General features: G+C 35.8%; 1 protein-coding gene and 1 non-coding gene across 5 annotated transcripts in view; one reads left to right on the forward strand and one right to left on the reverse strand.

Annotated features, from left to right (window-relative positions):
* Window positions 1-24588, forward strand: part of EPC2 (enhancer of polycomb homolog 2) — a 118710-nt gene that overhangs the window by 21394 nt on the left and 72728 nt on the right. The window lies entirely within an intron of this gene.
* Window positions 8100-8203, reverse strand: LOC117801211. Its single transcript, XR_004623741.1, has one exon. It is a non-coding gene; the product is annotated as a U6 spliceosomal RNA (small nuclear RNA).

The following is a 24588-nucleotide window of genomic DNA, read 5'->3' on the forward strand; positions in this document are numbered from 1 at the left end:
ACATGTTTTCAGTGGTTACTTGGAGTTAAGAAAGATCCTAAAGGGCCCTCCAAGTCACCTTCCACTGTCACTGCCCGCCCCACCCCAAGGGGGAAGCTCTTATTTTTAGTATAGGCACACAGTTACATATATACAATTCTGACATTTATTTCAGTGTTTGGGTTTTTTTCCCCCACACCGAGCAATTGTCTTGACACCAGGGGAATGTCCTACAATTCAACTCAATTCTTACACTATCTGGAGATAGCATCAGATTGCACAAGTTCAGGGCTCAGTTCTGTAAGACTGCTCCCCTCCCCCACCTCCAGAGGCCAATCACAAGTCCAGGCTGTCACCTGTGCATCTGACCAACTGGTTATAGATTGTAGTATCCAATTACCACCTCCTTGGGTTCAATTAATTTGCTAAACTGGTTCACAGAACTCAGAGACACATTTTACTTGATGGTTACTGGTTTATTATAAGTTTATTATAAAAGGATAAAACTCAGGAACTGTCAGGTAGAAGGAAATGCATAGGGCAGGGTAAGGGAAATAGGCGTGGAGTGTCCATACCCTATCAAAGCATGCCCCTCTCCCAGCACCTCCATATATCCATCAGCCTGTAAACTCTCTGAAGCCAGTCATTTCGGGATTTTTTATGGAGGCTTCATTACATAGGTGTGATTGATTAGATCATTAGCCATTGGTGATTGATCTGCAGTCTGTAGCCCTTCACCTCTCCCGGGAGATTAGGGAGTGGTACTGAAAGTTCCAGCCCTCTAAATCACATGATTGGTTCTCCTGGCAACCAGCCTCCATCCTTAGGTGCTTTCCAAAAGTGACCTCATAACATAAACTCAGATGTGTTTGAAAGGGATTTGTTAGGAATATCAAGACACACTTATCACTTAGGAAATTCCAAGAGTTTTAGGAGCTCTGTGCCAGGAATGGGGACAAAGACTGAATGTATATTTCTTGTTATCATAGTATTACTTGGAGTTTCAAAAGTTAGAATTTATATACTTACCTATAGTGACATTATTTTGTTTAGCCAGAAGTTTATATTTGAAAGTTATCTTTCTAAAATAGGTTTATTGGGGCTCCTGGGTGGCTGAGTCAGTTGAGTGTCTGCCTTCAGCTCAGATCATGATCTCAGGGTCTTGGGATCAAGGCCTGCGTCAGGCTCTCTGCTTGACGGGGGGGTCTGCGTCTCCCTCTCCCTCTGTGCCTGCGTGTGTGCGTGCGTGCACTCTCGCTCTCTTAGATAAATAAATCTTTAAAAAAATAAAATAGATTTATTGAGGTACATTGATGAATAAACTGCACATACTTAACATGTACAATTTGTTGATATTTGTGTACACCTTAAAAAACGTTAATACTACAGTCAAGATTAATGAACATATCTATCACCTCCAAAAGTTGTTTCCTCATGCTTCTTTATATGCTGTCTGTCCTTCTGCAGGCAAACACTCATGTGCTGTCATTGTAGATTGGTGGTTTACATTTTCTAGACTTTTTATATAAGTGGGGTCATAAAGCATATATTCTTTGGTTTCTTTCACTCAGCATAATTGTTTGAAATTCATACATATACCATGTATCAATAATTCATGTCTTTTTATTGCTGAGAGTAGTCCAAAATTTTATGGATATATCAGTTTATCCACTCATCTGTTGATTGGTTTTTGGCTGTTACAAATAAAGCTGCTATGAACATTTCTGTACATCTGTTTTCATATGTTTTGGGTAGATACCTGGGGATGAAATGGCTTGATTGTATGGTGGGTATATTAAAACTGTTTAACTTTTCTAAAAAGCTGTTAAACTATTTTCCACAGTGATTATACCATAAAGATACCTTTTGTGAGATGCATAGTTGAAAACCTTGCTGCTCAAAGTTCAGTCTGTGGATATGGCATTATCTGGGAGTTCATTAAAATTGCTGAATTTCAAGTCCTATCCTACACCTCTTGAATCAAAAACGTGCATTTTAAAAAAGATTGCTAGGTGTTTCAAATGCACATTAGAATTTGAGAAGCCCTGGTTTAGAGCAGTAGTCCTCAACCTCCCCCCCTCCTTTTCTGCAACACCTGAAGGTTTTGATAATTTCTGTGAAATTCTGAAATGAGTCTGGGAGATGCTGAGTGATTTTAAAAGTCTAATAGATGATATTGATAAATGCAGAGTATTCTGTTCCCTCACCCCCACTCCAAAGATTGCTTCCATTATACTGATTTTTACTTATGGCAGTAAAGTGTTCGTCTATCGCCCATTTCAAATTTGGTAGTTTCCAGAGGAACTGCTTCCCAGCATTTTTCAAGTATAGAGAGCTGTATAGCCTGGCACAGTTTTTTTGTGGGTGAGAGAGATTCATTTTCTTTTTGTGTAATTTCTTGGATGAGTGAATCCATTTGCTAGCTGCTTTTTTTTTTTAATGTTCTTATTTTTACTTTGCATAACCAGTGATCTAATTCTTGGTTTTCACGTATAGGTGTCTTGAAATTTTCCATAAGAATTATTTCTCTTAGTATTTAAGAAATGCAAAATAATGTCAGAAATGACTTTGTTAATCAGTAGATAAATGAACTGAGTATCAAATAATGTTTTTTAAAGCCATGTGTCAGTGATCTGTTTTGTTTACTGTTTTGAATTTTCTCTACTAACTCATTTCTGTTGTCGCTTGGATATTTAAGAGCAAGCCAGCCACTGATGTTACTATCACCTTCCTAAATTAGTTTTGATGTTGAAGGTCATGGTCTTAATCAGCATCAGGAAATTCTCAGTTTAAAACAAGTTTCAGAAAACCAGCAATTAGATAACAAAAGATTAAACATTTGTTACTTTATGAAGTGAAACTAATTAATGTTATATAACTTCTAATTGAGTTGTTTTCCAAAAGTTGATTTGTAAGTCAGGTATTTGAGAATTATAATAGGTATGATAAAATGTTTCTATATAATAAGATTGCTTTCACGTTTACATTTCTGCCTAAGATACCAGTTACTCCAACTATGAAGGGCCTCTCACCACCTTTTCTTCTTCATATCCCTACAGGTAGTTAAGATGGAGAAGCTGTGGGTGATTCAATTCTTATTCATTGAACATTTAACACAGCTGTTTTTCAGAAAGAGAAAAATCTTTACCATGTTACTAAATTCTAAAAGAAATTTATTGCAAATGGGCACTTATCTTTTTAGTTGATAAATGTCTTTAAATTCAGTTTCATAGAAAAAAGCAGAACCTTAGTAATGTGACTCTATTGATTTTTTTTTTTTTAAGCTAAAGCTGATGTATTTCTTTGGGAGGCAAAATTAATGAAATACATATAACTTTACTTACAAAAGCAGTATTTAGAATATTGGAGGAATGGATGGGTAGCATGTTGAGAGCAGATATCCCCGTCTTCCTAATTTTAAGAGAGAAGCACTTACTATTTCACTTAAGTATGATGTGATTTTTGTTTTTTGTAGATCCTCTTTATCAGGTTGAAGAAATTCCCTTCTGTATTTTTAGTTTTCTGAGAATTTTAGAAAGGATGTTGGATTTTGTAAATGCTTTTTCTATGTATAGAAATGATCATGGCATTTAAAACAGTTAATACAGTGAATTATATTGCTTTTGAAACCAATATTGCCTTCCTGGGATAAACCCCATTTGGTTATGTTTTATTCTTTCAACGTGTTGTTGGATTCTATTTGCCAAATTTTTATTTGGGAATATTGCATCTCTGTTTACAGGGGATATTTGTCTGTAGTTTTCTTCTCCTGTAATGTCTTTTTCTGATTTTGGTATCAGAGTAATACTGGCTTCATAGAATGAGTTGGGAAGTATTCCTTCTACTTCAGTATTGTGGAAAAATTTGTGTAGAGTTTGTGTTATTTCCTCCTCAAAAATTTTATAGAATTTGCCAATGAAGCCATCTGTCCCTGGAGTTTTCTTTATATGAAGGATTTTTGACTATAGTTCAGTTTCTGTATTAGAGGGTCGTTCAGGTTATCTATTTCTTCCTGAGTGAGCTTTGGTAAAAGTTTCTTTCAAGAAATTTGTCCATTTCACTTAAATGACGAGTTTATTGATTTGAAGTTCATAATACTCTCTAAGGTGATGTCTCCTCTCTTGTTCCTGACATTGGTCATTTGTGTCTTCCCAATTTTTCCTCATCAGTCTGGCTAGAAGCTTATCAATTCTATTGATTTTGTTAAAGAACTAACATTTGGTTTCATTGATTTTTTTTTTTTCTATTGATTTTGTTTCGGTTTCATTGATTTCCACTTTGATCTTGATCATTTCCTTTCTTCTGCTTACTTGGGTTTAATTTGCTCTTTTTCTAGTTTCTTAGGGTGGGAAGCTAAGGTCATTGATTTGAGACCTTTATTTTAATATAGGTATTGAGTGCAATACACTTCTTCATAAGTGCTGTTTTAGCAGTATTTTGCAACTTTTTGTTTAAATTTTCATTCACTTTAAGATACTTTGTAGTTTGTCTTTTGATTTCTTCTTTGACCCTGGGGTTATTTAGAAATGTGTTAGTTTCCAAGAATTTAGTGGTTTCACAGAGCTCTTTCTGTTATGAATTTCTTCTTCTTCTTTTTTTTTTTTCCTGTTATAAATTTCTAACTTCATTCCATTGTGGTCTGAGAACATATGGTTTGAATTCTTGTAAACTTTTTTTGAAATTTGTAATATGCTTTTCAGAATATGTTCTGTCTTGGGAAGTGATTCCTGTGAACATGAAAAGAGGTGTATGCTGCCTTTGTTGGGTGGAGCATTCTCTAAAGTCAGGTTAAGTTAGCTGGTAGTGTTACAGTCTGCAATATCTTTGCTGATTTTCTGTCTAGTTGTTTTTTCTACTATTGAGAATATGGTATAAAAACCTCTGTAATTGTGGGTTTGTCTATTTACCCTTGAAGTTATACTGGTTTTTGTTTCATGTATCTTGAAGTTTTGTTATTGGGTGCATACATGAATAGGGTTGTTATGTCATTTGTTAGATTGATCTCTTTAAGCATAATGAACTTTTTTTTTTTTTAAAGATTTTATTTATTCATCTGACAGGTAGAGACAGCCAGTGAGAGAGGGAACACAGGCAGAGGGAGTGGGAGAGGAAGAAGCAGGCTCCCAGCGGAGGAACCTGATGTGGGGCTTGATCCCAGAATGCCAGAATCACGCCCTGAGCTGAAGGCAGACGCTTAACGGCTGAGCCACCCAGGCGCCCCTGAACTTTTTTTTAAGTTTATTATTTTTAGTAATCTCTACACCCAGACTCATGACCCTGACTGAGATCAAGAGCTGCATGCTCTTTCAACTAAGCCAGCCAGATGCCTCAATGAAATAAACTTCTTAATCCCTGGTGATACTCTTTGTTCTGAGATCTATGTTGCATGCTAATATGGCCAGACAAAGTCTCTCTGACTAGTGTTAGCATGGTATATCTTTTTTCTTTTCTTTTCTCTTTTTTACTTATATTTAAATCTTCGTATTCAAAGTACATTTGTTTCTTCATATTCAAGCTGCTTTTCAAAGGCAACTTTTAATAGGGTCTTGTTTTTATCTAGTCTCACAATCTTTGCCTTAATAGTGGTGTTCACGACATTGTTTATATTTAACATGATTTTCTAATTAAGATTTTACACTTTTAGAACAAGTTTGGGTTCACAGCAAAATTGAGGGGAACATACAGACATTTCCCAAATATTCCCTGTCCTTGCACATGCATAGCCTCCCCCATCATCAGCATTTCCCACCAGATTGTTACAATTAGTGAACCTACATTGACAAATCATAATCACCCAGAGTCCATAGTTTGCATTAGCATTCTATGGATTTGAACAAATGGATGACGTGTTTTTCAATGCCCTAAAAATCCTCTGTGTTCCACCTTGTTTATCACTACCCCCCAACCCTCCATAGCCACTGATTTTTTTTACTATCTCTTTTGTTTTGTATTTTCCAAAACATCATTTAGTTGGAATCAGACAGTACGTAGCCTTTTCAGATTGGCTTCTTTCACTTAGTAGTATGCATTTAAGGTTCCTTCATGTCTTTTCATGGTTTGATAGCTCATTTCTTTTTAGCATTCAATTATATGTTCTGTTGTCTGGATGTGCCACTGTTTATCTATTCACTGACTAAAGGACATCTTGATTCTTTCAAGTTTTAATAATTATGAATAAAACTGCTGTCAATATCCGTGGGCAGATTTCTATGTGGTCACAAATTTTCAGCTCCTTTGCATAAGATTCAAGGGCACAGTTGTTGGTATATGGTAAGAGAATGTTTAATTTGGTGAGAAACTGCCAAACTGTCTTCTCAACTGACTGTACCATTTTGTATTACCACCAGTAGTGAATGAGAATTCCTAATCCCAACCCTGTTGGTCTACATCCTCGCCAGCATTTAGTGTTGTCAGTGTTCTGAATTTTGGCTGTTCTGATAGATGTGCAGTGGTATCTCATTTTAATTTGCTTTTCCCTCATAATATATGATGTGGAGCATCTTTTCATATGTTTATGTGCTATGTGTGTATCTTTTTTGGTGAAATATCTGTTAAGATTTGGCCCAATTTTGGGGGTGCCTGGGTGGCTCAGTCATTAAGTGTCTGCCTTTGGCTCAGGGCGTGATCCCAGAGTCCTGGGATCGAGCCGCACATCAGGCCCCTTCGCTGGGAGCCTGCTTCTTCCTCTCCCACTCTCCCTGCCTGTGTGTGTTCCCTCTTTCCCTGGCTGTCTCTCTCTCTGTCAAATAAATAAATAAAATCTTTTAAAAAAAAAGATTTGGCCCAATTTTTAAATCAGGTTGCTGCTTTTCTTATTGTTGAGTTTTAAAAGTTCTTTCCATTTTTTTGGATAACGGTCCTTTATCAGATTTTTTTCTGTTTGTGGCTTTTCATTTTTTTTCACATTGAGTAGTTTTTTTTCACAGAACAGAAGTTTTTAATTCTGATGAAGTCTAATTTACCAATTTCGTTCATGGCCGGTACCTTTGGTGTTGTATTTTAAAAGTCACTGCCATACCCAAGGTCATCTGGATTTTTTTCTGTGTTGCCTTATAGGAATTTTGGCATTTTATGTTTAGGTCTGTGATCCCTTTTGTCTTAATTTTTGTGAAGGATGTAAGATCTGTGTTTGGATTTATTATTTTGCATGTGGATGTCCAGTTTTTCCAGCACCATTTGTTGAAGACTTAAAAAAAAAAAAAGATTTATTTATTTTAGGGAGAGAGCATGGACAGGGGGAGTGGGAGGGGCAGAGGTAGAGAGACTAATCAGACTCTGTGTTGAGTACAGAGCCCAAGGCAGGCTCAATCTCACTATCCTGAGATCACGACCTGAGCCAAAACCAAGAGTTAGATGCTTAACTGACTGTCACTTCTTATTGAGTTTTCTTATCCGTGAACGTGAAATATCCATTTATGTAGTTCTTCTCTGATTTTGTTCCTCAGAGTTTTGTAATTTTCCCTCATAGATATTGTATAGACATGTTAGATTTTACACCTAAGTATTTCATTTTGAGAGGTGTTAAGGTAAACGATATTGTGTTTTTAGTTTCAAATTCTACTTGTTCATTGCTGGTATGTAGGAAAGTGATTTACTTTTGTATATAATCTTGAATCCTGCAGCCTTGTTATAATCACTTATTAGTTTGAGGACTATTTTGTCATTTCCTTCAGATTTTCTGTATAGATGATCATAATATCTGCCAAGGCAGTTTTATGTCTTCTTTCCCTATCTGTATACCTTTTATTTCCTTTTCTTGTCTTATTTCACTAGCTAGAACTTCCAGTATGATGTTGAAACAAAGTGATGAAGGGACATTATGCTTTGTAACTTAGTGGGAAAGCTTCGAGTTTCCCACTAATAACTATAATGTTAGCTGTAGAATTTTTGTAGATAGTCTTTGTTTAATTGAGGAAGTTCCCCTCTATTCCTAGTTCATGAGATTTGATAATGATTTTTGATATGGTTAGGTTTCACTCTGTCATCTTACCATTTCCCCTTCCTCCCTTCTTTCCTTCCTCTCTTTTCTAGTAGATTCTGTGCCCAATGTGCAGCTTGAACTTACAACCCCTAGATTAGGAGTTTCATGCTCTCCCGACTGAGGAAGCCAGGTGCCCCTAAAAAATACTGAACACTTCATGGATTTGCATGTCATCCTTGTGCAGGGGCCATGATAATCTCTGTGTTATTCCAGTTTTAGTATATGTGCTGCTGAAGCAAGCACTATTTTCTTTATCTTCTGTTGTTTTCTTTTTTTCTTTTTTAAAGATTTTATTTATTTATTCGACAGAGATAGAGACAGCCAGCGAGAGAGGGAACACAAGCAGGGGGAGTGGGAGAGGAAGAAGCAGGCTCATAGTGGAAGAGCCTGAGGTGGGGCTCGATCCCATAACACCGCGATCACGCCCTGAGCCGAAGGCAGATGCTTAACTGCTGTGCCACCCAGGCGCCTCTGTTGTTTTTCTTTCTTGCTTACTCTGCCTTCTTTTATTATTTTTATGATTCCATTTCATCTCTATTTTTGGTTTATTTGCTAAAACTTTTTTAAAAATTTTTGTTTTACTTTAAGTGATTGATATGGGACGTGGTTGTCAGAGAGTCTGATTTATTTCCCAGAGGACACTTGATAATGTCTGGAAACATTTTTGATTTTCATACTGAGGGGTGGTAGGGGGGTTACCATCATCTCATACGTAGGAGTCAGGGATGCTGCTAAACATCTTCCAGTGCACAAGACCTCCCACAAAAAGGCTTACCTTGCCCAGAATGTCAATAGAGCCAAGGTTGAGAAATTCTGATTGGGGGTTTATAATATACAGATCTTTCTTGACTTGAAATGAGGCTATGTCCCACTAAACTCATTGCTAGTTGAATATGTTGTAAGTCAAGTGTATTTAATGCACCTAACCTACTGAAATCATGGCTTAGCCTAACCTACTTTAACCTACTTAGCCTAACCTACTTAGAGCTCTTATATTAGCCTAGAGTTGGGCAAAGTCATCTAGCAGAAAGTCTTCTATAGTAAAGTTTTGAATATTTCATGTAATTTATCGAATACTGTACTGAAAATGAACAACAGAATGGTTGTATGGGTATGAACAGTTGTAAATGTATAGGTTGTTTACCCTCATGATTGTGTGGTGGACTGGGAGCTCCAGCTTACTGCCACTGGTCAGCATCACAAGAGGGCATTGTACCACATATTGCTAGCCCAGGAAAAGATCAAGATTCAAATTTTGAATTATGGTTTCTACTGAGTGTGTATCATTTTCAAACCGTTATAAAGTGAAGAAATCGTAAGTTGGATTGTCATAACTCAGGAATTATCTGTGTATATCTTTAGTTTATCACAGTCTGTATTTAAATGATACCACTTATATATAGTGTAAGAACCTTATGATAGTGTATTTCCATTTCTTCCTGCCCAGACCTTATGCTGTTGTTTCCATACATTTACACCTAAAATAAACCCTATAACGCTTTCTTATTATTTTTATTTAAATAGCCAATTATTTTTCAAATACTTTTAAATGATAAGAGAAAGATGTAGGTATTTATTTCATTATTATTATTACTCCTTTCCATCAGTTTGTTTTATATTCAGACTTCCATCTGGTATCCTTTTCCTTCTTCCCAAAGGATTTCTGTTAACATTTCTTATAGTGTGGGTCTGCTGGTGATAATCACTTCAGCTTTTGCATGTCTAAAAATGTTATTTCCCAGTTTTTGTGTGTAGCAAAGCACATAATAAATTTATCCTCTTAATAATTTATAAATGTAAATTACAGTATCAACTATATGGACATTATTGTATAACATCTCTAATGTCACCTTTGTTTTTGAAAGTATTTTTGCTGGATATAGAATTCTAGCTTGATAGTTTTTTCTTTTTTTCTCTTTTTCTTTTTTTAAGATTTTTATTTATCTGCTAGAAAGAGACAGCAAGAGAGGGAACACAAGCAGGGGGAGTGGGAGAGGGAGAAGCAGGCTTCCCGCTGAGCAGGGAGCTTGATGCAGGGGTTGATCCCAGGACCCTGGGATCATGACATGCTGAGCTAAACGCCAGACCTTTACCTTTCTGAGCCACCCAGGCAACTCTGCAGTGTTTTTTGGTAATAAAATTCATGTAATGGAATTCACCATGTTAAAGTGTACAGTTCAGTGGTTTTTACTATATTCAGTGCTGTACATCGTAACTGTCTTGTTCCAGAACACTTCATCACTCTAAAAAGAAATCCCATACCCATTAGTCACTTTCCATCCCGTGACCCCTGCCACTCCCCAACAAGCACTAATACACTTTAATTCTCTGTGGATTTGCCTATATCTGGACGTTTCCTGTAAATGGAATCATACAATATGTGGCCTTTTGTATCTGATGACTTTCACATTGTATAATGTTTTAAAGGTTCATGCATGTTGTAGTACTTCAATCTTTTTATGGCTGTATAATGTTCCACCGTGTATTTCATTTTTGTTGGAGTGGAAGTCAGCTGTTGAATCCTTTTAACTATTTTCTCTCCCATGTAGTCCATATTTGACCTCTCCAGGTGATTTTAATATGCTGCCAGGACTGAGAATCAGATTTAGAAAGTTAGTACTAGACGAGAAGCAAGTTTAATTAGAATAGGATAAGGACTTATCTAGAGTCTTTTTTTTATTTTGTCTTCCTCCATCTCTTCTTTTGATTATGAAAAGGATACCAGATCATTAGTTTTAAGGATTGACACTGGTTGCTTTTTGTAGTATGTATTATTTGAGTAAATTGTAGAAAATGTAGAGGAGAAAATAGAGACCACCTGTAATTTCACTAGTTAATACTTCCGCACATTTCTTATCCGCTTTTTTTTTTAATTCTACATGTACTCATGCTATCATCTTAGCATTCTGTTTACCTTGCTATATTTGGTATTATCTTCAGTATGTGATTTTATTTCCTGCTTTTTCTACTTAATGCATAAATATTTTCAGATTTCATTATTTTTCAAGAAGTCTTACATGGGAGTGTATTTAAAGCTTAGAAACATCTTACCAAACTGTTTTCCAGATTATACCAGTTTACACTTTAACACATTCACTAGCACTCATTCTTGAAAGTGTCTGTTTTGCTCATCATAATTTCACCAGCATTGTAAATATTGTCTTGCCAGCATGTTTTATTTAAATTAACTTTTTGTTTCATCATGGTGTTTTTTCTTCTTCATCGTCGTCTATTTTTTTTTTTTTTTAAATTTCAAGTGCATGCCCATTGTGGGGCTTGAACTCATGACCCGAGATCAAGAGTGGCATGTTCTACCAACTGAGCCAGCTAGGCACCCCTTTTCTTCATTTTAAAAATCAACTTTATGGAAGTATAATTTACATAGTATAAAGCATTTCTTTTGTGTGGGGTTCTGTGTTTTAGTAAACAAATGTACATGTGTGATCACCATTCCAGACAATAAAGAGAACGTTTTCATTCCCCATAAAAGTCCGCCTTAACCCTTTGCAGTCATATCCTCCACCCCCATTTCAGTCAACTAATGATCTGATTTCGATCACTACATAATAGTTTTCTCTCTTCTTACATGTCATAAAGGGAACCATAACAGTACGTAGCCACTTGCATCTTGTTATTTCTCAGTGTACTTTTTTTGGGGGACTTTAAAAATAATTTCTATTATTGAAGTATAGTTGACACACAATGTTATATTAGTTTCAGGTGTACAACGTAGTGATTCCACAGTCCCCATACATTACTGTGCAATCTGGTTAGTCACCAAACAATATTACTACAATATTATCATATTCCCCATGCTGTACTTTTCATCTCTGTGACTTATTTTATAACTGAAAGTTTGTACCTCTAATCACCTTCACCTAGTTTGACCAGCCTCCTCCCCCAAAGTGGATTCATTTTTAAAATTATTTTATTTAAATTCAGTTAATTAACATATAGTGTATTTTTAGTTTCAGAGGTAGAGTTCAGTGATTCATCAGTTGCACACAACACCCAATGCTCGTCACATCTCGTGCCCTCCTAATGTCCATCACCCAGTTACCCCATCCCCCCACCCCCTCCCCTTAAGCAACCCTCAGTTTACTTCCTACAGTTAAGAGTCTCTTAAGGTTTATCTCTCTCTCTGATTTTGTCTCATTCTATTTTTCCCTCCTTTCCCCCATGATTCTCTGTTTTGTTTCCTAAATTCCACATGTGAGTGAAATCATATGGTAATTGGCTTTCTCTGACTTATTTCGATTAGCATAATATCTTCTAGTTCCATCCATGTCGTTGCAGATGGTAAGTTTTCAGTTTTTTGATGGCTGAGTAATAGTCCATTGTGTGTGTGTGTGTGTGTGTGTGTGTGTGTGTACACCACATCTTCTTTATCCATTCATCTGTCGATGGACATTTGGGCTCTTTCCATAGTTTGGCTGTTATGGACATTGCTGCTATAAACATTGGGGTGCAGGTGGCACCTTTGGATCACTTTGTATCATTTTGGTGAATCCCTAGTGTAATTGTTGGGTCGTGGGGAGCTCTCTTTTTAACTCTTTGAGGAACCTCCATGCTGTTTTTCTAGAGTGGCTGCACCAGCTTGCATTCCCACCAGCAGGGTAAGAGAGTTCCCCTTTCTCCTCAGTATACTTTGGAGGTACATCATTGTTGTGCATGTCATCAGTTTGACCCCTCTTCATTTTTTTTAAAACTGAGTAGTAGTCTAATGAATGAATCTATCCACTTTGTCTATTTACCTGTTGATGTACATTTGTATTCTTTCCAATTTTTGGCTCTTGTAAGTAAAATAACAGTTAACATCTATGTGCAAGTTGTTTGTGGACATGCATTTCACTTCTTGGGTACATATTTAGTAGGATTGCTGGGTCATGTGATACACGTGTTATTTTTTTGTAAAGTTATTTGAGAGAGAGAGCACGCACTTATGAGAGAGCATGCATGGGGGAGAGGGGAGGGAGAGAGAGAATCTCAAGCAGACTCCCTGCTGAGCAGGGAGCCCAATTTGGGGTTCTGTCTCAGGATCCTGAGATCATGACCTGAGCCAAAATCAAGAGTTGGATGCTTAATCGAGTGATTGAGCCACCCAAGTGGCCCCATAATAAGCATGTATTTACTTTACAAGGAGCTGCCCAATAGTTTTCCAAAGGGGTAATAATCATTTGACACTCCCACCAACAGTTGGTGTTGTCAGTTTCTTACTTCAGTCATTTTGTGAGTGTGGGTTTATTTTGCATTTTCCTGATATAAAGTTGCTGAGCATCTTTTCAAGTGTTTATTGGTCATTACTATATTTTCTTTTGTGAAGTGTCTGTTTAAGTCTTTGACTTGTTTTGTTAAAAAATTGGGTTGGTTTATTATTACTGAGATGTAAGACTTCTTTATATATTCTGCATAGAAGAGCTCTCACATATGTATTGTTAATATTTTTCTCAGTTTGGCATGTCTTTTCATTTTCTAAAGTATGTATTTTGAATAGCATAATTTTTGAATTTTTAGGAAGCCTAATTTATCAATTCCTTCATTTATAACGTGTGCATTTTGTGTTCTAAGAAATCTTTGCCAAACCCAGGGTCACTAAAATTTTTCTCCTATATTTTCTTACGGATATTTTGTAAGTTTAGGCTTTATATTTAGGTCTGTGATCTATTTTGAGTTAGTTTTTATGTAAAGTGTGAGGTGAGAGCATAGGCTTATTTTTTCCTAAACTCCTGTTCAGACCATTTGTGGAAAAGACCATCCTTACCCTCATTTAATTCCTTCATTAAATGGCACCTTTGTCTAAAATTCATTATTTTTATATATGTGGGCCCGTTTCTAGACTTTTGTATGGTGGTTTTCTGTTGCTTTACATGTTCTTATGCTAGTGACACTGTTGATTAATTTAGCTTTATGATTTTTGATTTAGTTTGTAATCAGATTGTGTATGTCCTTCAAATTTACTTTTTCAAGGTTATTTTAGCTATTTTTCTTTTGCCTTTCTATATGAATTTTAGAATCAACTTGTCCATTTCTGTTTTTAAAAAAAGCACTTGTTGGGGTTTTAACTGAAATTTATTAGAAATTTAGGTAATTTTAGGAGGAAAATTTACCCAAGTAAATTTTTTTGAAACAGTCCATGAACACGTGATATTTCCATTTATGTTGCAGGTTTCACATATAATTTGTTAAGCCTGTCTCTTAAGTATTTAGTAGTTTTGATGCTGTTGTAAATGATACTGCTTTTTATTTTCATTCTTTAATTGCCGATACATGGAAATACAGTTGAGTGTTCAATATGGACTTTGTTAAATTCACTTTAGTTCTAGGAGCTCTGTTGAGATTCCCTAGGATTTTTTCCCCACATGAGCATATCATGTACAAATAATTTTATGTCTTCTTTCTCAGTCTGCATGCCTATATTTATTTTTGTTCCCTCATTGTACTGACTAGAATCTTAGGTGAATTGTGGGTTTGAAGTGGTAACAGACTTCCTGGGCTTGAATTTCATTTCGGGAAGAAAGCATTCAGTCTTTGACCATAAGTATGGTTGTTAGGTATAGGTTTTCCATGGGTGCCTACTCTTTATCAGCTTGGGGACATTTCTTTCAGGGAATTTTGTGTTATGAATGGGTGTTGAAAAAAGGGTTTTAATTGTCAAAATTCCTAATTTTTTTTTATCCTGTTCTTAAAATTGCACTAGTTTGAATATTGCACCTCTGTGATGTTTTAATAAAAACAAGAAACTTTTATCTCTTAGAATGTGCCATGAACTACCGTTATCATCACAGTTCTTTGAAGTATATATTTAAGTTTTACACATGAGCTTCAAATCATTATTTTCCAAAGGAACTTAAAATTTCTTTGTTTTCTGTTCTCTTCATTGTGGATATATGAATATTCATTTCTAGTAAGTGAGGTTTATTTGTTGTTTCTCCTTGTGTACGATTTTGGTTTCTTGTTGATCACATTTATCAAAGTTGCTTGTGTATTTGAGAAGGGGGAGCATTGGATGTTAAGTTTTATGTATATAGCTACAAGAACTACCTTACTAAATTAGGTCGGTGCTTAGGTCCATGCTTGTTCTTTGTCCACCTCCCTATGCTAAGAGTGGTGTGTTAAAATTAGTTAATACTATTGGTGTGTCTTTACCAGTCCTTCCATATAGTGTAGCGCTTTATGAAAAGGTTGCTGTGTTATTTGATGCATAGATATTCTTAAATATGTATAGGTATCCAAAATTTATAGATACAGACATTGATGAATGATATACAGATATTAGAAGCCATTATTGTGAATTGTGGGTTTTGGGTCATACTTAATGCTCTTTGACTTGAACTTTACTTGTCTGGTAATTAGGGTCTGCTTGTCTTACTTACTGTCTTTCATTACCTGATAAACTTCCATCCATTCCTTTACTTTTAGTATTCCTGAGCCACTTTGTTTTTTTGTTTTTGTGGGTTTTTTTTTTTTTTTGGTGGGTTTTTTGTACACAGCATGTAGCTGAGTCTTGGGTTGTGAGACAAGTTGAAATTTTTTTTGTTTTTATAGGTAAGTCCATTGATATTTATTGATATGATTTGAATGTATTTGGTCTCAACTCTTTTATAATATTTAATAATTTTTATTTTGTTGTATTGTCTACATTTTTTTGCTCTTTATAAAAAAGATTTAAGAGAGAGCACACAAGTGGGGGGAGGGGCAGAGGGAAAAGAAGAGAGAATTCTCAAGCCGACTCCTTGCTGAGTGCAGAGCCCAAACAGGGTTCGATCCAGGACCCCAAGATCATGACCTGAGCTGAAATCAAGAGTCGGCCACTTAAATGACTGAGCCCCTCTCTTTTTGCTCTTATTTAAAAAGATTATATTTTGTATTTGAGAAGGTTTGTATTTTTTTTCTTCTCCTGTTTTTAGTTGCATTATTTCCACTTTGTGTGCAGATTAGTCTTTCATCCCATGTCAGGCTTTCATCCTTTTTGTACATTAGTCTTTCATCCTTTTCCCATGTTTGAGAGATGTGTGTGTGTTTAAGTAAAATCTTACTACTGCCACTTTGTGTGCAGATTAGTCTTTCATCCCATGTCAGGCTTTCATCCTTTTTGTACATTAGTCTTTCATCCTTTTCCCATGTTTGAGAGATGTGTGTGTGTTTAAGTAAAATCTTACTACTGCCACTTTGTGTGCAGATTAGTCTTTCATCCCATGTCAGGCTTTCATCCTTTTTGTACATTAGTCTTTCATCCTTTTCCCATGTTTGAGAGATGTGTGTGTGTTTAAGTAAAATCTTACTACTGCCACTTTGTGTGCAGATTAGTCTTTCATCCCATGTCAGGCTTTCATCCTTTTTGTACATTAGTCTTTCATCCTTTTCCCATGTTTGAGAGATGTGTGTGTGTTTAAGTAAAATCTTACTACTGCCACTTTGTGTGCAGATTAGTCTTTCATCCCATGTCAGGCTTTCATCCTTTTTGTACATTAGTCTTTCATCCTTTTCCCATGTTTGAGAGACGTGTGTATGTGTGTGTGTGTGTGTGTGTGTGTGTGTGTGTGTGTGTAAGTAAAATCTTACTACTAAATTAAAAGTTTTCCGGTTATCTCTTGGTTGGATGAAGAGAGAGAGAGAGAGAGAGAGTGTGTGTGTGTGTGTAAGTGTGTAAAATTTTATTGGAGTTTACAAGTTATCTNCGTGTGTATGTGTGTGTGTGTGTGTGTGTGTGTGTGTGTGTGTGTGTAAGTAAAATCTTACTACTAAATTAAAAGTTTTCCGGTTATCTCTTGGTTGGATGAAGAGAGAGAGAGAGAGAGAGAGTGTGTGTGTGTGTGTAAGTGTGTAAAATTTTATTGGAGTTTACAAGTTATCTCTTGGTTGGATGAAGCCAAGGTGAAGATGGACTGTACTATCCAATATGTAGCCAGTAGTCCCTTGTGGCTATTGAGCCCTTGAAATATGGCTAGAAATATGGTTAGTCTGCAGCATTGTCCACAATAGCTAAATTGTGGAAGGAGCCGAGATGCCCTTCAACAGATGACTGGATTAAGAAGTTGTGGTCCATATATACAAAGGAATATTACTCAGCTATCAGAAAGAACGAATTCTCAACATTTGCTGCAACATGGACGGCACTGGAGGAGATAATGCTAAGTGAAATAAGTCAAGCAGAGAAAGACAATTATCATATGATTTCTCTCATCTATGGAACATAAGAACTAGGATGATCGGTAGGGGAAGAAAGGGATAAAGAAAGGGGGGGAATCAGAAGGGGGAATGAAACATAAGAGACTATGGACTATGAGAAACAAACTGAGGGCCTCCGAGGGGAGGGGGGGTGGGGGAATGGGATAGACTGGTGGTGGGTAGTAAGGAGGGCACGTATTGCATGGTGCACTGGGTGTTATACGCAACTAATGAATCATCGAACTTTGCATCGGAAACCGGCGATGTGCTGTATGGTGACTAACATAATATAATAAAAAATCATTAAAAAAAAAAGATTGTAGAGTCAGAAAAGAAGACTTATGGGAACATTTTATAAATTTCTCAATACCCTAATCCAGTAATGGTATAAATATTTTATTTACCTTCTGGAAAAAAAAAATAAAGGGCAAAAAGTTTCAGTAAAAAAAAAAGAAATATGGCTAGTCTGAATTTAGATGTTCCATACAGGTAAAATACACACTAGATGTTATAGACTTGTTATGGGAGAAAAAAATGTAAATATCTGCATACATTTTTGTATTGATTGTGTGTTGAAATGATAACATTGTATTGTGTATATTGGCTTAAATTAAAATGTATTATTAAAACTAATTTCACCTGTTCTTTTTTAAGTGTGGCTACTAGAAAATTTAAATATATGGGTCACATGTATGGCTTCCAATGTATTTCTGTTGAACAGTGCTATTCTAGTAGATTTGTCAAAAGTCCCTTATAGAATTCCCTGAGTTCCTTCTGTAGCCTTGATACCTGAAGAACAGCTTAGCTGGATGTAAAATCTTGGTTCATACTTTTCATCTCAGAATGTTGCTTCATTGATATTTTGCATTATGTTGTTTTTGAAGTCTGATTTTAGTTTTTTGGGGTTTTTTTGCTATTTGACTTATTGCAATAACGTATTATAATAATTAGTACTATTATTTTACTATTGTTTATTGGAGTCTGAGGATTTTTTCATTTTTGAAATAGTTTTATTCAAAAATGTGTCAGAATTGGTGGTTGTTTTGGATTACTTTTGTCAGGTAATTAATAAGCTTTTTGTTTATTGTTGTGAAGAAATCATAACCTAAAGTTTACCATCTGAACTATTTTTAAGTCCACAATACAATAGTGTTAACTGTATGCACAGTGTTATGAAATAGATACGTAGCAATTTTTCATCTTGGAAAATTGCAGCTATACACATTGAACAACAGCTTTTTTCCTCCTCTCCTAGTCCCTAGCAACCACTGTTCTACTTGCTATTTTTAAGAATTTGACTACTTTAGGGGCGCCTGGTTGGCTCAGTCAGTACAGCATGTGACTCTTGATCTCAGGGGTTGTGAGTTCAAGCCCCACGTTGAGTGTAGAGATTACTTAAAAGTAAAATCTTTTAAAAAAAGAAAGGATTTGACTACTTTAGGTAACATGTAAGTGAAATCATATAGGATTTATCTTTTTGTGACCAGGACTGGCTTATTTCACTTAGCATAATGTTCTCAAGGTTCATCAATGTTATAGCATGTGTCAGAATTGCCTTCCTTTTAAGGCTAATATTCCATTAAATGTATATACCACATTTTGTTTATCCCTTCATCTGTCAATAAACATTTGGGATTCCTTCCGCCACTGGATATTGTGAATAACCCTACAGCGAACATGGATATGCAAATATCTCTTCTACATCCTGTTTTCAGTTCTTTCAAATATACACATAAAAGTGGGATTGCCAGATCCTGTGGTAGTTCTGTTCCTGTGTTACAGTCCATGAACGTTTTTGGAGAACTTTTAAGAGTTACTGTCAGCAGTTTCCAAGTGTAGGGAGGGTATAGTATTTTTAACTATAGCCACCATACTGTACATTACATCCCCAGAACTTATTAAAATTGTAATTGGAAGTTTGTACCTTTTGACTACCCTCACCCAACCCCCACCCTCCACCCCACCCTGTAGTATTTGTCTAATCCTGCTATCGGGGTAGTACCTGATATTCATTATTCATTGAATTCAATTAGTCATTGTTAAATGAATTTGGAATTTTTTCCTTCTCAATTATTTGGCAAGAGCTTGACATATACAGAACACCCCACCCAATAACAGCAGAATACATATTTTTCTCAAGCACACACAGAACATCCTCCAGGATAGATCACATTAGGCCACAAAACAACTTTTATCAAATTTAAGAAGGATGAAATCATACCAAATACATTTTCCAACCACAATGGAATAAAACTAGAAATCAACAGCAAAAGGAAAACTGGAAAAGTCACAAATATGTGGAAACTAAACAGCACACTTCTGAACAATCAGAGTGGATCAAGAAAGAAATCACAAGGGAATTTAGAAAATACTGAGACATATGACACAATATAACAATCTTTTTTAAACTGATAAACTCAGTTGCATAGAAAAGTTCAAATTGTTTACAACTCTTGTTTTATGCTATTAATGTCACAAATCTTTTTACATTTTGTGTAATTAACATAGTTTTGTATTTAATACTTTTTTTTGAAGTTTTATCTATTTGAGAGGGAGTGAGAGAGAGAGAGCGAGCATGCACGAGAAGGGGGAGGGTCAGACAAAGAAGCAAACTCCCCGCTGAGCAGGGAGCCTGACATGGGACTTGATCCTAGGACTCCAGGAGATCCAGGAGGCAGCCGCTTAACCAACAGAGCCACCCAGGCACCCTTAATACTTATTCTTATGCTTTTATCTTTTAAGTTCTGTACCAGAATCAAAAGTGACTTATGCACCACCATTACAGTATTCCAAGAGTCTGTGTTTGTCTATAAATATACCTTTACCAGAGAGTTTTATGTTTTTGTGTTGCTGTCTAGTGTCTTTTTGTTTCAACTTGAAGGGACTCCTTTTAGCAATTCTTAAAAGACAGGTCTAATAGAGATGAATTCCCTCATCTTTTGTTTATATAGGTGGTCTTTATCATTTGTCCTTTGTCATTTTTGAAGGACAGTTTTTCCAGGTACAGTATCTTGGTTGGCGGTTTTTTTTCTTCCAGTGCTTTGAATTTATCATCCCACTCTCCTGGCTTGTAGTATTTCTGATGAGAAATTGTTGATAATTTTATGGGTGTTCCCTTGTACATGATGGTTTGCTTTTCTCTTGATGCTTTCAAGATTCTGTCTTTGTCTTTGACTTTTGACAGTTTGATTACAGTGTGTCTTAGTGTGAGCTTCTTTGAGTTCATCTTTTTGATGTTGTTTGAACTTTTGAATTTGGATGTCCGTTTCTTTCCTCCGATTTGATTTTCAGCCATTGTTGTTTCAACAAATTCTTTGCTCCTTTCTCTTTTCTCTCTTTGGGGCTTCCATAATGTTTATATTGTTGTGTCAGTGGTATATATAAATCTCTTAGGCTTTCATTTCTTCCCCCCTTTTTTGTTCCTCTGACTAAATAATTTCAAATGATTTCTCTTTGAGTTCACTAATTCTTTCCTCTGCTTGATGAAGTATGCTGTTGAATTCCTCTGGTGGATTTTTCAGTTTGGTTTCTGTAATCTTCAGCTCCAGAATTTCTTTGGTTCTTTTTGATATTTCCTATCTCTTCATTGCTGTTCTCATTTTGTTCATGCATCAGGTTGCCTGGTTTCATTTAGCTGCCTATTTATGTTTTTTTGTAGCACATTGAGCTTTATTAAGATAAATATTTTAGACTTTGTTGTCAAATAATTCACATACTCCATTTCTTCAGTGTCTTTTTGGGAGATTTATTTTGTTTCTTTGATTGAGTGTGTTTCCCTGTTTCTTCATGCCCCTTGTTATTTTTTGCTGTAATTGTGCATTTTTTATTTTATTTTTTAAATTTTTTATTTTTTTTAAAGATTTTGAGAGAGAGAAAGAAAGTGAGAGCGCACATGCATGAGAGGGAGTGAGCATGAGTGAGGGAGAGGAGCAGAAGCAGAGAGAGAAGCAGGCTCCCTGGTGAGCAGGGAGCTCAATGGGGGCTCCATCCCATGATGCTGGGATCATTGACCTGAGCCAAAGACGGTTGCTTAACCAACTGAGCCACCCAGGCGCCCCATTCATTTTATTTTTTCACTTTAAATTTTTTTTTAAGTTTATTTATTTACCTTTTTTCTTTTTCTTCTTCTTTTTTTTTTTTAATGATCTCTGCACCCAGGTGGGGCTTGAATCCATACCTCCCAAGATCAAGAGTCACTCTTCCGATTGAGCCAGCTAGGTGCCCCTAATTTATGCGTTTTTCCAAAAAAGTCACCTCTCCCAGTCTTTGCTTTACATCTTATTGTCTTATTGATTTTACTTTCTCTATCTCATTTTCATTCTCTTGGTCATTTGACAACCTTTATGTAATACTTTTTTGTTTGAGTATATTTTGCATTTGGCTACTAGTAACTTCAGTCTTCATCTCTGAGATAATTGTCACTTTCTTTTTTTCCTGAGTTAGTCGGCTCTTTTCATTTTTTTCTGAGTCTTTTATCCTCCTTCTCTGATCTTAATTTTTGAGTTTTTGAGTCAAAGGTATTTTTCATGTCTCTAAATGCTTCTTTGGGGCATATTTAATTAAGTTCGTTCAGTGCATTTTTCTTGAAGTTTTTTTTCCATTCCTCTCTCCTGCAGAGTGGAAAGAATTTATCATTACAGGTATAGTGAATCTTTTTAAAATTTTAATAATAACAATAGACTTCTAGGTTTCCTTTGTAGGTTAAAGGTGGTTCACAATTTACTAGTTCTATGGTGCCCTCTTTTGTCTGTGTAGAATGATCTGCTTTTGAGGAATAGGCAAAGAAGGGCTTGTCTCATTTTAGCTGTTCCTAACTAGTGTTTCAAAATCCTCATTATCTTGTTTTCTGTAGGATAGATGGCTCAGTTTTTATCTTTTCCTTCTCTGCAAGGATTCAGAACTTCATCTTTTGATTTTGATCTCCCAGAATTTTGCTATACTCTGTTTTGGGCTGATGGCTCATCTTTCATTCTCTTTGTTATTGTGCCTTTATAAAGTTTCTTAGTCCTTTATTGGTAAATTTACTATTGTAGGGTGGTGAAGTAGGTAAACGTAGGCATTTAGTCTGCTGTTGTTAACTGGAGGTTTTGCATGTGAATTTTTAAAATACCAAATGAATCTTTGTGGGGTTTTTTGGTTTTGTTTTGTTTTTTTTAATGCAGCCTATCTCGGTTGATAGATTCTGATACCCAACAAGTTGGGCATGAAGTTGGCAAGATGGAAAAGAGACATACAAACAAGGATTCAAATTTCATCACTGTTGATTTCTACCAGTGTGGCCGTAGAGCCTTAGTTTACTCCTCCCCAAAAGAAAAAAAAAAAAGTCTGCCCTGCATTCTGCAGGATAGTGCTTGGTACTTGTTATATATGACTAAAAGCCATGAGTTATTCAGTTCCTTTTAGTTTGCTTTTAACATTTTATCTTATACTATTAGGAAAAACAGAAAGCACAGACAATGTAAATATCTAGGAAAACACAAAAATGTTTAGGTATAATACAGTAAGTTTCAAAAGGATATTTCAGAATGTCAGAGTCATAAGAAGTGACTTTGTGTATATTGGTGGTGAGTCCCTTCATTTAAGATGCAAAACTTTTATACCACTTTTTAAACTTAGGAAAGTAATACAGATTTATTACAGAAAATTTGGAAAATACGAGAGAACAGACACACAGAAGAATATAAATAAGGCCCACCTAAAAAAATACTTCGTGGTGTATTGTATTCTATATTCTTATAGTCTATTTTCTCTACACACATATTTACTTATATTTATACATATTATTTATATTATAACATGTTATAATACATATTATATTTATGCATGTTATATTTATACAGCTAAGCTAGCCCCCACCCACCTGTCCCTTACCTCAAAAAAGTATCCTAACATCTTTTCAGGTTAGTAGAGGTCTGTGTTGTATATTAGTTTTTACTACTACCTAAGTATATAACTAATTCTCTATTGCTGTTTAGACTTTATGGGTTGTTTGGGGGGTTTTTTGGTGTTATAAACAATGCCAGATAAGCATTTTATTTAGTCATTTGTTGGCCCTTTGTGTGTTGCCTTTGATGAATTTCCTAAGTGGAGTTGGTAGGTCAAAAGAATGCTGCCTTAATGGAAAACAAAGCAAATAGTGCTTTTGAAAACCTGGTAACCTCACCAGCGTGTAATGCAGCTTGTAACAAGGGATCACCATTATTCCTGCCAACCCTCTGCCCCAATAAAGACAAATGAAAACTCTGGTATACCTACTTCCAGGATTTTTTATGTTTGTCACTGGCTATGGTTATTGTATGAAGCACGGGCTTCAAGAAGCTATATCACTGTTGGTTTTTTCTGAGTTTTTAGGTTGAGAGGCTGTCCGATAATATGGGAAAGAAAATTATAACTGAGAATTTATTTTTAGAGCTAAATTTGGTCTGTAAATTAAAATGGGGGAGTGTGTCATGATCTGGCTCCTTAATTTCTGGCTGCAGCTCTGTCATCTGCCAGCTGTGTTAACAAGAAGAGAGTTATCTATGATCTATTTTTAAATTTCCTCACATGTAAAATTAAAATAATATTAAATCTTTATCTGTTAGGGGCGCCTGGGTGGCACAGCGGTTACATCTGCCTTCGGCTCAGGGCGTGATCCTGGCGTTATGGGATCGAGTCCCACATCAGGCTCTTCTGCTATGAGCCTGCTTCTTCCTCTCCCAACTCCCCCTGCTTGTGTTCCTTCTCTCTCTGGCTGTCTCTATCTCTGTCAAATAAATAAATAAAATCTTTAAAAAAAAAATCTTTATCTGTTAAAGATGTATTTCAATAATTGGATAATACCTAAAAATGTTTTGTACTTAGGAGAAAGTCAATTATATATCAAAAGAATCTCTTCAGATCAAAAATGTGCTACCAGTTAGCTCAGTTTCTTCTTGTCATCCATGTTCTAGATTATTAGCATTACAAGACCATGGTTTTTTATTTTTTTTATTTTTTGTTTTTTTTTTATAGATGTTATTTATTTGAGAGAGAGAGAACGAGAGAGCACAAGTGGAGGGAAGGGGCAGAGGAAGAGGGAAAGCAGACTCCCCGCTGAGCAGGGAGCCTGATGAGGGTCTGGATCCCAGGACCCCGGGTTCATGACCTGAGCCGAAGGCAGACACTTAACCAACTGAGTCACCCAGGTGCTCCTGGCTTTTTATTTTTAACAGTCCATTCTAGTAAAGATGGAATAGTCAAAGAACACTCAAGTCAGAGTCCTGAAATTTGACTGTCTCGTGTTTATACCATAACTAAGAGCAAATCATTTGTTTCTTGAGTCTCATTTATGATGTAGTATAATATCTATCCTTGTCCCCAAATTTTGAGGGGTTAATAAGCTTGTGATTGTAGATGTATTTTGAGAACTATAAAACGTTATAAAAATGCAAGGTGGCGTTTCATATTGCATCCCTGTGTTTGACCAGGAGAGGTGAAAT

Source organism: Ailuropoda melanoleuca, chromosome 2 (assembly GCF_002007445.2).
Source record: "Ailuropoda melanoleuca isolate Jingjing chromosome 2, ASM200744v2, whole genome shotgun sequence".
In the NCBI taxonomy this organism is placed as follows: Eukaryota; Metazoa; Chordata; class Mammalia; order Carnivora; family Ursidae; genus Ailuropoda; species Ailuropoda melanoleuca.